The 14,407-nt window shown below is 47.8% G+C and overlaps 1 protein-coding gene across 1 annotated transcript in view; it reads right to left on the bottom strand.

Moving 5' to 3' along the window:
• Positions 1–14,407, bottom strand: part of GGTA1 (glycoprotein alpha-galactosyltransferase 1 (inactive)) — a 125,258-nt gene that overhangs the window by 57,335 nt on the left and 53,516 nt on the right. The gene's annotated exons all lie outside the window — the stretch shown is intronic.

Raw genomic sequence — 14,407 nt, 5'->3', positions numbered from 1 at the left:
CACATCCGACTGCCCTCACTTAGCTGGAAGGACAACAGTCATCTCAGTCCCAGCCTGGGGCTTAGGACCCTCTATTTACTGGTGGAAATTCAAAACTTCCTTTTGCCAGGATCATTTCCACTAAACATTAATTTCAGAGACTAGGAGATTAGCTTCTTAAATATTTTAGTGCATTGGGACTGTAATTTGACACCAGGAAAAGTGAAGCAGAGCATGGGCCTGATGAATAATGTCAATTTAAGAAACACCCAAACCTGTAAGAATTTTTATGAGTTTATTTGAGCCGAGAACAATTGCCAGGGAAGCAAACTCTCAACAGATTGCGAAAATGCTCCGGAAAATGGCAGTTTTGCACCTTATTTTATACATGAACAATCAAAGGAAGAGGCGCTAAAGGGGTTACGTGAAATTCACTGGTGATAGATTAGGGGGAGTGGGAAAAGCAAAGTGGGGAACATCTCTGGGATGGGATAAAAGTGAAACATACTTTTTTTACATAGGTGGATATAGGTTCATTAACAGTGAGCAATTAGCATGATAATAACAAGGAGGAGATTGGTGGTCTCTGCTCTGGTGAGGTGGTTGTATTTTGAGGGACAGGGGTACGGTTGGGGGGCAAGGGAATTACTTTGATATTCCAGTTACCGTTACCATCGTAGAAGCAAAAAAAAAAAAAAAAAGACAACAGGCAGGCTCAGTTAAGGTGAAGATTGACCTTTGTTAGGGAAAAATACAGGCCTAGGACTACCCACCATGCACTGCTTTTAGTTAGAAAGTTTTACTTTCAGACCATCCTACATGGTTACTGTAGGTCTCTGAGTTTGTACGGCCCCCGTGCAGGCCTCCCCTGAGCTTGTCAGGTTTAGCATGTGGCCCTTTTTCGTCCGCACTAATTTTTATTGTTTCATGCTAACAAGAAAAGAAAGGAACTGATCGAACACTTGCAGGATGCACGGAGGCCCGTGGGGGCCAGGTGTCCTGTTGGGGTTTGGGAGAGTGAAGTTTCCTGATGGGTGCAGTGGAGGAAGGAGGTGGGAGAATAGAATCATCAGGCCCACATAGCGCCTCTGGAATGAGGAACGCCATAACAGTGAGTACAATGGCTCCTTTGCTAGAGCAATAAATTGTGCCTTTATTGTCTTTGGTGAACACAACTGTAATAGTTCATTAATAGTGAGTATCCCAGTAAATATGCACTGAGCGATGTCATAGTAAGTGCATTATCTCCATTTTTCATCATCACATTTGTGAATGTATTGTTTAAATTGCTCAGCACATCAAACTGAATTATAAACAAGTTTTTTTTGTTTTGTTTTGGTGTGGTTTCTTTTAAGAAAACAATGACTGCTTAGGTTGCCTGCAGGTTCTGGCTACTGATCAATGATCTCTCTCTCCCCTCAGGTGAGGATAAAAAAGAAACAATGACTGACAGTGGCTCAAGTGATGGTACTCATCATGATCCAAATCAAATATGATGACACAGGAAACATAAAACATGTAAAGACATTACTCTGCTCCCGTTAAACCTGATGTCATGGTCTTGATTTCAGCAACACATGGTCAGTCACATTAGTTTGATGTTGCTAATTTGGATTTTATTGGTTTTGTGTTATGTTTGTATTAGATGTGTTTTGGTTTTATGGTTGGTTTATAGAACTGTGAGTGACAGGACTTCTTGCTTAATTTTAGGTTCATATCTATTGCAGTAACAATAAAATAAAAATAATTTAAGTCAACACTGGGTCTGGACTTCCTTTGTTTTGTTTTGTTTTTGTTTTGAGAGGAGCCATATAGTTCTCAAAATCTAACTAGCAATTCTATTGACTGAGTGAGCTAGAAAACACCTTAAAGATTATATACATAGGGTTTGGTGTCAGTAATTAAAGGCTTAAAGCCTTAGATACGTTATTCTTCTCTTCTGAGACTCATTTGCCTATAAAACAAAATGGGGATAAGATGACTGGTCTGTGGGAGAAGTAAAATCAGAAGGAGATAACTGATGGTGGAAAGACTTTGGAGCCAAGGAGTGTGAGGCTGAATATTTGTGCAGGGGGAAGGCAGGTCAGTGAACACAGGTAGCTTTGACCACTGGGCAGGCTTTGCTCCAATGTCTCACACATACCAGAGCTCACCGTAGTCCTCAGCACACCCTGATCACATCCCCACTTTCCAGGAAAGAAAGCCAAGGCATGCCAAGGTAAGTAACGTTGTTTACCGTCTCTCTAGGTATGGCCAAAGTGTTCCGGGGCCAGAAGACCTTCCTCCCTGTACCTCCTCCATTCTTTTAACAAATACTTATTGGGATCCTGCTATCTGTCAGCCCTGTTCTTCAAGCTGAGGACACAAAAGCCAACAAGCGAGGTAGCATCACAGCCCTGGAGGAGCCTACAGCTCAGGCATTAAACTAAGAACTGTTATCGGTGGAAGTGGAGCTCTTCTTTTTTAAAAAAAAACACACCGAAACCGGTTTGGCTCAGTAGATAGAGCATCAGCCTGTGGACTGAAGGGTCCCGGGTTCAATTCCGGTCAGGGGCACGTACCTTGGTTGCGGGCACATCCCCAGTAGGAGGTGTGCAGGAGGCAGCTGATCGATGTTTCTAACTCTCTATCCCTCTCCCTTCCTCTCTGTAAAATATCAATAAAATATATTTTAAAAAAATACTAAAAAAAACATTTTTTAAACGTTTTGGTGGTGTGTGTGTGTGTGTGTGTGTTTAAATTTAATTTTATTTTTATTGATTTCAGAGAGGAAGGGAGGGGGAGAGAGAGACAGAAACATCAATGATGAGAGAGAATCATTGATCAGTTGCCTCCTGCACACCCCCTACTGGGGATTGAGCCCGCAACCCAGGCATGTGCCCCTGACAGGAATCAAACCCGGGACCCTTCAGTCCGCAGGCTGACACTCTATCCACTGAGCCAAACCAGCTAGGGTGGAAGTGGAGTGCTTGTGATATCCAGAGGAAAAGAATTTCCTGAGACTGGCATGGGAGAATGAGTAATATTTATTTGGGTGGAAATGAACCTCTGGGTTTCCAATGTCCCATTTCCCTCCACCCCACCATGGAAAAAGCCCACCATGTCTTCAGCAGATCCAGAATAAAGGCCACTGCCATAGTCTCTGCTCTATTTTAAAGTCCAGTCCAGTCCAGCTTCCTGTGTGTGGAGTCCTTACAGCCATGGGCCATGCAGCTGCTAAGGAGAGAGAATGTGTGAATGCATGTGTCAGGAAGAAGAGAGAGAGAGAGTGTGTTATGCCCAGATTTCGTGATTCCCAAAGACCACGAGGGAGCCGAGTCCGATGCAAAAGCAAAGAGCCTTTTAATCGAGCTAGCTCGAGCTCAGTCCCACACACACACACACCGGCGCAGCGGCGAGGTGGAGAGAGAGAGAGCGCCAGCCCCCAAACGCGCTGATTTATAGGGGGCCTGGGAGAGGTAGGAGGGGTGAGGTAGTGTGGTCTCTGCTGATTGGTCGGGATCAGGTTGCACATGGGGCAGGGTGCGGCTTACCTTCCCCTTGCATTCCTATTGGCTAATCCAAAAGTGTGGGTTGGGCTCTTGAAGAGGTTCTAGGGCAGGAACCTGACTCCACGAGGTGGAGGACATAGAACAAAAGGAACATGGAGTCTCCCCACCCTTTCATTCCCCCCTTGTCTTGAAACTTACAGGCCCAATCATGGGTCGGTTTGTATTTCTACTGGACAACATTCCTGGGTCACGAGGGTACACCACCCCAAATTCCCTGTACTGATAAAATCGGAGTCCCCAAGTCTTCCTTCCCCCTCCAGCATCAGGCAGGTCGAGCACGCTGTAGCTTGAGCTTGAGCGGGTTGCATTGATCTCGATCGATGCTCCATTTGGTGACGAAGTCTTCCTGGATCACAGATGGGTCCGCTGACCGGACGTGAGTGTGATGGACCCAGGTTGCGACGCCATCTACCTTGAGAGCGGTGGGGGTCGTCAGCACCACGACATAGGGACCCTTCCATCGTGGCTCAAGGGTCTCCCGGCGGTGTCTCTTGACATAGACCCAGTCCCCGGGCTTATGCTGATGAGGAGTCGGGGCTGGGCCGGTCTCGTAGATAGCGCGGAGGCGTGGCCAAATGTCTTCGTGCGCCCTCTGGAGCCCTCTCAAGGAAAGAAACAGTTCTTGACTTTCAAATTCTGTAAGAAATTCGGCTTTAAGGTTAGGGATAATAGGGGGTGGCCGACCAAACATGATCTCATAAGGAGTAAAACCCAGGGTGTAGGGAGAGTTCCTAACCCGGTAAAGGGCATATGGAAGGAGAGCCACCCAGTCCCCGCCAGTCTCCATGGTCAATTTGGTAAGGGTCTCTTTTAGAGTTCTATTCATCCTTTCTACTTGCCCTGAGCTTTGGGGCCTATAAGCACAATGCAATTTCCAATTTGCCCCAATGGCCTTGGCCACTGCCTGCGTTACCTGCGAGACAAAAGCTGGTCCATTGTCTGACCCTATCTCAGCGGGAAAACCATACCTGGGCAAGATGTCTTCTAGCAGCTTCTTAGCTACCGTCTGAGCTGTTTCATGCTTAGTTGGATATGCTTCTACCCATCCGGAGAAGGTATCTACAAATACTAAAAGATATTTATAGCCATACTTTCCTGGTTTAACCTCAGTGAAGTCGACCTCCCATTGTGCCCCAGGCTTGGTTCCTCGAACCCTGGTTCCTTTTTCACTTGGCCGGATTCTCGCATTTGTGAGTTGACAGGTCTTGCAAGCAGATACAACCTGCTCTATTTTAATGTCCTGCTGGTGGATCTTAATTCTGGCGTGTCGGATTAAGTCCTTTAATTTACGTGCCCCCAGGTGAGTGGACCGGTGCATGTGTTTTATCATGGAGACTCCAAGCTGGTCTGGCAGTATGAGCTCCCCTTGTGGTGTATACCACCACCCCTTCTCCTCCTTTGCTTGGGGAAGCTTCCTAATACGCTGTAACTCCTCCAGGGAATATCCTGGATGAACTGGCAGAACTGGGTCTCCTGGGTCTGGGAGCTGTAAGGCCATGGTGGGGATCGGAGAAATGGCTACTGCCTTGGCCTCCTGGTCAGCCCTGCGGTTTCCTCTTGCCACTGGGTTGTCAGCCTTCTGGTGTCCTTGGCAGTGTATGATGGCCAGTTTGGCAGGGAGCCATAAGGCTGAGAGTAAGTCGAGTATCTCCTGTTTATTCTTTATAGTCCGCCCCTCTGCTGTTAGTAGCCCTCTCTCTTGGTAGATTGCCCCATGAACATGAGCAGTGGCGAACGCATACCAGCTGTCTGTGTAGATGTTGAGCCTCTTTCCAGCTCCCAGTGTCAGGGCCTTGGTGAGGGCCACAAGCTCTGCTCTCTGGGCTGATGTCCCGGAGGCAGAGCCTCTGCCCATACAGTGTCCGTTTCAGTGTCTACAGCTGCACCCGCATACCTGCTCCCGTCCCGTACAAACCGCTTTCCATCCGTGAACCAGGTGACGTCTGCATCTGGAAGGGGCTGGTCGGTCAGGTTCTTCCGGAGCCCATTCACTTGCTCTAGGATTCCCAGGTCCTCGTGCAGGGCCTCGTCGAAGATGGTGGGCGAGTTCTTGAACCCGAGGCAACCGAGTCGACGTCAGTTGTCCGCTGTAGCCCTCTATTGGAGAGGCTTTTTGGTGAAGCCGGTACTCATCCTCCAGCCTTATGGTCAGGACCTGAATGGGGTGGCCCTTGCCTTCAGTAACCTGAGGCCCCCCTTGTCTGAAAGTTATCTGAGCTCCGATCTTAGTGAGCAAGTCTCGTCCTAACAGTGGGTAGGGGCATTCCGGAATTACCATCAAAGAGTGGGATACCCGGCCCGTCCCTAAATCCACCATTCTTCGGGTAGTCCATGAATACTGGCTCATACCAGTTGCTCCTTGTACCCAAGACTTGTTAATTTTCCTTGAGGCGTACAGAGGACCGAGTGTTGCGCTCCGGTGTAGACAAGGAAGTCAATGGAGGTCCCCTCCACTCTAAGAGTTACCCTGGGCTCAGGGAGGGGGTCCGAACCCCGACTCCCCTAATCACTCAGTTCATCTAGCTCCAGGACCTTCACTCGATCCGCTTCGCCTCCCTTTTTGCTGGCCCTTTTCGGACACTCTTGTTTCCAGTGCCCTATCTCCCTACAGTAAGCACACTGATCTTTCTGCAGCTTCCGCCTCCCGCCCCGGGTGGTCCCCTTACCGTCCTCCTGGTTGCTGGCGAGTCGGCGGAGACAGCGGTTCCGTTCCTCGGAAGAGTCCGCGGTGGTGGCGAGCAGGATCTTAGCTAGGTCTCGGGTTTGTTTGCTGCTCGCAGCCGCCGCAGCATGAGCCTGCCTTTCTTCCGGGGGCTCCCTGTTATTATACACCTTCTCGGCTACCTCCAGTAGGTCCTTTAAACTCTTCTCCCCCAGCCTATCTACTTTTTGCAGTTTCTTTTTAATATCCACAGCCGATTGGTTTACAAAGCTTATGATCACAGCTGCCTTGTTTTCAGGAGCTTCTGGATTCATGGGGGTGTAGGTGCGGTATGCCTCCATGATCCGTTCTAAAAAGACAGCTGGAGACTCATCCCTTTCCTGCTGAACATTCCCTACCTTGGCCAAATTAGTTGGCTTTCTAGCAGCCATTCGGAGACCCCCCATTAGAGTCTGGCGGTAGACCCGGAGCCTCTCCTTACCTTCTGCCGTGTTGAAATCCCATTCAGGCCTAGTTAAGGGAAAAGAGACATCTATCTGGACCGGGTTGGTGGTTGGGTTCCTGTCCACGCCTGGAACCACTTTCCGGGCCTCATTGAGGATTCTTTCCCTCTCCTCAGTTGTGAACAGGACCTGTAAAAGCTGTTGGCAGTCATCCCACATGGGCTGGTGGGTGAAAAGGACAGAATCTAACAGAGCAATAAGCCCTGCTGGCTTCTCAGAGAACTTAGGATTCTGAGACTTCCAGTTGTAAAGGTCACTAGTGGCGAAAGGCCAGTAGTGATGGGGTTGATTGCCATCTGCATCTGGGAGCCCACTGGAACCGTAGACGCTCCCGGAACTCCGCCCCCAGCCGCTCCCGGAACTCTGCTCCCCGTGGCATCCGCTTCCCCTCGCGTGGGAGGATCACCCCCCTGTGGACTCCTAGGGGCCTGATATGAGGGAGGAAAGATTAGTTCCTCTTCAGTTCCCCCCTGAAAGACAGGGTAGAGGGGAGCTGATGGCGGGGTGAGATCCTTCTTCTTCACCTTCTCCGTTTCCTGCAAAGCAAGTATGGGTTTCAGCTCCAGGGGGCGCGGGGACAGAAAGGGCTTAAGCCAGGAGGGTGGATCTTCCATGAGGTCCTGCCAAGTAATAATGTAAGGGAGTTGATCAGGATGTCCCTTCTTGGGCTGAGAGATGATGTCCCTCACCCGGTGGATGGTGGGGAGGTCGAAGGTCCCCTCCGGCAGCCACCCAACACTAAAAGTCGGCCATTCCCTAGAACAAAAAGTTTGCCACCGGCCCTTCCGGACCTCTACACTGAGGTTGCTAGCTCTTCCCTTAACCTCTTTGAAATGATCAACCATAATGCTTAAAGGAGTGGTTTGAGTCTGTCCCATGATGTCCGTCAACAGAGTCCACAAAACAAAACAGAAAAACACAGACACAGACAAACAAAGGGCCCTTTAGACAAGCTTTCCAATGCGAATCGTTGGAACAAAAACTGACAAAACCGAAAGTGCGGACGACGGCCTCACGCCGATCGGTGGGAGCGACCCACCTCGTCCCAGAGGTTTGAGGGGAATACTCGTCCCTCCTGAAGGAGGATCAGGACGTCTCCTGATTCCTCCCGCCCGTGGTCCTCCGGTGCGTCCACCTAGACCGCTTCGGGCACTACCAGAGATTCAGAAATGAGCTCACACAAAAAAGAGACAAGGAACAGACAGACACCTACCGTGGCCAGTCAGACTCTCCGGATCGGAGGTCCCTTGAGGTTCTTGGGGATCCCGGGCGAGCCCCCAAATGTTATGCCCAGATTTCGTGATTCCCAAAGACCACGAGGGAGCCGAGTCCGATGCAAAAGCAAAGAGCCTTTTAATCGAGCTAGCTCGAGCTCAGTCCCACACACACACACACCGGCGCAGCGGCGAGGTGGAGAGAGAGAGAGAGTCAGCCCCCAAACGCGCTGATTTATAGGGGGCCTGGGAGAGGTAGGAGGGGTGAGGTAGTGTGGTCTCTGCTGATTGGTCGGGATCAGGTTGCACATGGGGCAGGGTGCGGCTTACCTTCCCCTTGCATTCCTATTGGCTAATCCAAAAGTGTGGGTTGGGCTCTTGAAGAGGTTCTAGGGCAGGAACCTGACTCCACGAGGTGGAGGACATAGAACAAAAGGAACATGGAGTCTCCCCACCCTTTCAAGAGAGAGAGAGTGAGAGAGAGAGAGAGAGAGAGAGAAAGGAATGAGAACTCCTTGTCTAGGCTTTTAACCTGGAACTTCTTCAAACTAACCAATTAACTTTCCAAGATTTCCCAGGCTTCTGATGGGATCCACCCCTTGCCAATTCATTGTTCCCAGGCCAGACTGACAGGCAAGCACCTCCACTGCGTCACCCAAAATTCTACTGCACAACTGCCTACTCTCCCTTCTCCCCCCAACAATCCAGTACCGGAAGGGGGAAGGGAGGGTGTTAATCCCTGGTGAAGCTCCCAGGTGACCATGCTAACCATGTCTGACTTCCCTTTGCTCTCTTCCTCTATTAATATGAACTAGCTAAGTATGACGATAACAGGACCACCTAACTAGTGATCTCAGGACAATAGAAACACAGGGTGCAGAGGACCCTGAGATGGGAAAGAGTGGCTCACTAGGTGAAGAGTTGAGGGAGAGCAACCCAAGCAGAGTCATGTGCAAAAGTCCTGGTGGAGGAAAAACACCGGTGTGTGTGTGTGTGTGTGTGTGTGTGTGTGTGTGTGTGTGCGCGCGCGCGCGCGCGCATTAGAAAGCTTCAACATCGTGAAAATAGCAATTCTCAGCCCTAGCCAGTATGTAAACTATGTAAACTATGATATAAACGAAGTAGCTTCATAGAGTACCGATATAGCTTGTTTAAAACTAAAGCTACATGGTCAATAAGATGAATGAATTAAAAAAAAAAAAAAAAAAAAAGGCAGTTCTCCTGAAATCAACCTAAAAATTCAAAGCCCAACAGAGTTTTTGTGGAACTTGGTGAGCTGCTCCTAAAATTCACAGGGCAGAGCAAAGGGTCAGACTGAATCAAGACAGTTATGACAAAGCAGGGAGAGGAGACTGAGCATGTGCTCGCCAGCTCTCAAGACGTCCCTAACAAGGCAGCTCTAACAATGAATCTGCGGTACACTAGTAGTGCTGGTGCCCAGATGGGTGATTAGGCCAGTGCAATAGAGCGTGGAGCCAAGGAAGAGCCCCACACCTCCGTGGAAAGTCAGGATGGACAGAGGTGGGATTGCAGATCAGAACAGACTATTCAGCAAGTGATGCTGGACCCCAAAGAATTGTGCACACAAATACTTGTTCATAGGATCTCTATTTGCAGTAGCAAAAAATGGGACCAACCCAAATGTTCATGAACTGATGAATGGATGCGCAAGATGAAATACATCCACACAATGCGATATTATTTGCCATAAAAGGAATGAAATACTGACACGTTGACACATGCAACCACACTGATGAACCTTGAAAACGTTATGCTGAGTGAAAGATGCCAGACACAAAAGGCCATATATTATGATTCGATTCATATGAAAATCCTAAATAGGCAAATTCACAGAGACAGAAAGAGGATAAGCAGTTTCCGGGGACTGGGGAGGGAGAGAGGGAGTGAGGGTTTCCTTTTGGGGTGGTGAATAACACTTTGAAACTAGATAGTGGTGCTGGCTGCACAGCTGTGAATGTACTGTATACTTAAAAATGGCTCAACCATTGCAAACGTAGATTTTATGTTACATGAACTTGACTATGATTTTGAAAAAGGTGTTTCTGGGAAACTGACTAGTCATACAAAAAGTAAAATAAGATTAAATTCCTAATACACATGCACACACACACACACACACACACCATGTAATAGATGGGTAAATGACCTAAAGACAAAGACAATATTTTAAAATTTCAGAGAAAAATGTTATTGCCTCTGAAAAACTAAGGGTTTTTTTAAACACACACACAGCACTGACCATAAAGAAAAGTATAGATACATTTTAACTACATAAAAATGCAAAACACATAGAAAAGAAATTGCAATAAATTAATAGACAAACCAGAGATTGGGAGAAGATACTCGCAACCTAGAGAACTAACAAAGGTACATGGTCAATAAGATAAATGAATTAAAAAAAAAAAAAGGCAGACAGGGACTCCTGCAAACACACAGGAAAAACAACTACAGTAGTTTTCAATTTTCACATCAGACTCAAGTCCTGGCTGAAATGCTCCTGGGCAGGGTCCCTGTATGTCCCCTTCATGGCACTTTTCATAACTGTTTGGACATAACTTTTTGTCTAGCAGCATGCCTTCAAAGGCAATTGCCACATCTGTCTTGTCACATTACACCCGCAGCACATGCCTGGCACACGAGACAGGCAATGTGTTGGCCAAATGGAGAAATGGGTGCATAGATGGATGAAGAACACATAACAAGAGTCCTTATGCACCTGCCTCCTCTGGGCAGAGAGCTAGCTCCATCCTCTGACCCTGTCCTCCTCTCTGACCAATGTCCGATTCTTCTCAGCTTCTCCTTGTCAGAAACACTGAAGTGAGGTGTCTTGGCAGGCAGGGTTTGGAAGACAAATCTAGAAGGTTCTTGGCAGGGAAAATTGCCTCCTGGAAGCCTTGGAGAGAGAAATAGCAACAAGAGTGGGCCAGGGTGGAGGTCGGGTGGGTGGGGTGGGGGTAGGGGAGGAGGCAAGGTTTCCAGAGTTTGCTGAGCCCTTCCTACAAAATACCAGATCAGGGAAATTTGAGCCCTGCTCTGAAGGTCCGTGAGATGGCCAGTCACATTCCTCCATTTAGAGATGAGGAACTGAGATTCAGATGGAGGAGTGACTTTCTTAAAACCACAAACTAGGAATTTTTCGAGCTGGGTTTCATTCATTCTCAATTCTTCCATGTGATCTTTGGTCCTAGACAGGTGAGGAAACTCCCCGGTCCAGAGCGGGAAGGTGTTTTATTTATTTGTTTGTTTTTTAATATGTTTTATATTGATTTGAGAGAGAGAGAGGAAGGGTGAGGGCGAGAGAGAAAAAACACACCCATCAATGTGAGAGAGAAACATGGATCGGCTGCCTTCTGCAGGACTGAGCCTGAAACCCGAGCATGTGCCCCACTGTGTCCATGGGATGATGCTAAACCAACTGAGCACTGGCCAGGGTATGGGAAGGTGTTTTTTTTTTTTTTTTTTTAATATATTTTATTGACTTTTTACAGAGAGGAAGGGGGAGGGACAGAGAGTCAGAAACATCGATGAGAGAGAAACATCGATCAGCCTCCTCCTGCACACTCCCCACCGGGGATGTGCCCGCAACCAAGGTACATGCCCTTGACCGGAATCGAACCCGGGACCCTTCAGTCCGCAGGCCGACGCTCCATCCACTGAGCCAAACCGGTCAGGGCTGGGAAGGTGTTTTAAAGCAGCTACCAGAAGAGGTAGAGTGAGTCAGGAAAAGCAGGAGGGGAGGGTAAGAGCTGAGTCTTGGAGGACGTGAGGATGAGCAGAGAGCACCTGGGAGGGAGCAGCAGGCAGGGGAGCTGCCCGTGCAAAGGCACAGAGGACCCGACAGACGAGGTCCCCACAGGAAGGCCCTGGCCATCAGCCCGGGGTTCGAGGGGCCAAGCTGGAGTCAGAGCAGAGAGGCTTTGGAGGGGAAGACCAGGGGTTGGCATTTGGTCCTTCCTACAGAAGGGAGGGTAGATGATGGAGGTTGTGTTTGAAGAGATTACTGCTACCCCTGCTGTCACAGTCTCCACAGTCTGTGGATGAAAAGGTTTTCTACGGAAAGTAGCCTCACAGGCTGACCTGATCATAAATTCCTCCATGGGCTGGTCATGGTGGGCAGTCACGCCCCAGGCCTGTAACTTCTTTTAAAAAAGATTTACCTTTGCCTTACCAAGCACTGTCCCCACCTTGCTTTCTCCCACCTTCATATAATCTTCCTCAGTTCCCTTCCTTAACTTCAAATGCAAAGGAGAAATGGCAAACTGTCATTCTTTGGAGCATTTGAGACATTGCTTCCTGGTAGTTTGGCTCAAATAAAATCTTAAAAGAATTCTTTACTGGTTTGGACATTTTTATGTCCACAAGTCAAAGAGAAGGAAATAAAGTAGGCAGGGAAGGAAGGAGAGAGTGAGAGACAGGAAGGAAGGAGGAAGGAAAAAAGGGAGGCAGGGAGGGTGGGAGGGAGAGGCAGGGAGGGAAAAAATGGGGGAGGAGGAGGAAGGGAGGCTTTCTGATCTGGTCCCAGCATCAGAGAATGCTTTCCTTCCAGCTGGACCACAGATAAGATGGGAGGAACTGACAAGCCTGGAGCCAGGAAACTGACTTGGCTCTTTAGAGGCCCATAAACTTCTCGGTCCTTTACTGAATCAGGGGAATGCTGTTAAAATCATTTCCAAGGAAGGAAATATCTTATCTTTTTACTTATTTTTGCACTTGGAAGTCATTTGTTTTCTAATGATATTAGATTCCACTTCTGTCATTTATATATATCTAGTTTGAAAAGGCACAAACAGGGAAAAAGCCAAGTATTTTTAATGTTCTTGGGTTCATTTTTAAAAACTATCAGTGCTCCCAGGGCCAAAGGATTCTAGCAGCTGAAATAAAATGTCGCCTACCCAACCAAACTTACATTCCAGCAGTTTTAAAAGTATTCTTCTCCCGACCTTTAACACGGTCATAAAGGTAATTCACTTGGGTGGAGGAGAGGAGTTGAGGCATGCCTTCACTATAATCTGTTTTTTACTTTTGGATTCTAGTTCCATGAGAAAGAATGTCTTAATCTGTTTTTCAAATTAAATACAAAACTAAAATAAAAACACAACTTTAAAAAGTTAACTTCTGGGCATTAGAAATAAAATTTGTCACCCGGCCGGTGTGGCTCAGTGGTTGAGCATCAACCTATGAACCAGGAGGTCAGGGTTTGATTCCTGGTCAGAGCATATGCCCAGGTTGCTGGTAGGATCCCCAGTAGGGGGCGTGCAGGAGACAGCCCATCAATGATTATCTCTCATCATTGATGTTTCTGTTTCTCTACCCCTCTCCCGTCTTCTCTGAAATCAATAAAAAGATATTAAATAAATAAATAAAATTTGTTGTAGAACAAGCCAGGGATCAGCCTGGAGTCTAGTTCTGCCTCTGTGATTCCACAAGTCATGTGACCTTGAGTGGGAGGGGGGGAGATCACTTATCTCTGAGCCTCAGTTATCTTATCTTTAAAATGGGCATAAGTATCTTTACCTTTCAGGGATTTCTAAGAATTAAAAAATGAGATAATGTGTGTCCTTGAAAAAGGGGCTCTAAATACAATAGACACTAAATAAATGTAAGCTCCTATCATCAATTATGTAAAGAGATTCTTGGAATTCTTTTTTTTTAGGAATCCACTTTTTTTTTTTTATTATTGATTTTTTTACAGAGAGGAAGGGAGAAGGATAGTTAGAAACATCGATGAGAGAGAAACATTGATCAGCTGCCTCCTGCACACCCCCCACTGGGGATGTGCCCGCAACCAAGGTACATGCCCTTGACCGGAATCGAACCTGGGACCTTCAGTCCGCAAGCCGACGCTCTATCCACTGAGCCAAACCGGTTTTGGCTCTTTTTTTTTTTTTTTTTTTTTTTTTTTTAATATATTTTTATTGATTTCAGAGAGAAAGGGAGAGGGAGAGAGGGATAGAAACATCAACAATTGGAAAGAATCACTGATCGGCTGCCTCCTGCATGCCCCACACTGGGGATAGAGCCCACAACCAGGGCATGTGCCCTGACCAGGAATGGAACCGTGACCTCCTGGTTCAAAGGTCAATGCTCAACCACTGAGCCACTGAGCTGGGCCTTGAAATTCTTTAGTCACCAGACTCAGCAGGTATAGGGTGCCCCCCACAGTCATGCTGTTCCCTCTGCTCCTAGTTAACCGCTCCTCACCCTGCAGACCTCAGCCCAGGCACGATCTGGCTTCCTGGCCCCTTACCTCCTGCCCCTCTTCCCTACCCGCTGGCTGCAGCCACACTCTCCTTCTGAGAGGCCGAGTACAGTCCAAACATGGGCCTTTCACATTGTCCTCTCCGCCTGGAGGCTCCCCCTCCCCCCGCCCCTCACCCACAGTCACTTCTCTACTTACGGGAAGCATGTACTTCTTAGATGTTTTTTATTCGAAACAAAATGAAAAAACTTCTTTAACTAAGAAAGTGTATTAAAATC

The sequence above is a fragment of the Plecotus auritus genome, assembly GCF_963455305.1.
Source record: "Plecotus auritus genome assembly, chromosome: 5".
In the NCBI taxonomy this organism is placed as follows: domain Eukaryota; kingdom Metazoa; phylum Chordata; class Mammalia; order Chiroptera; family Vespertilionidae; genus Plecotus; species Plecotus auritus.
This window is presented reverse-complemented; position numbering and strand designations above follow the sequence as displayed.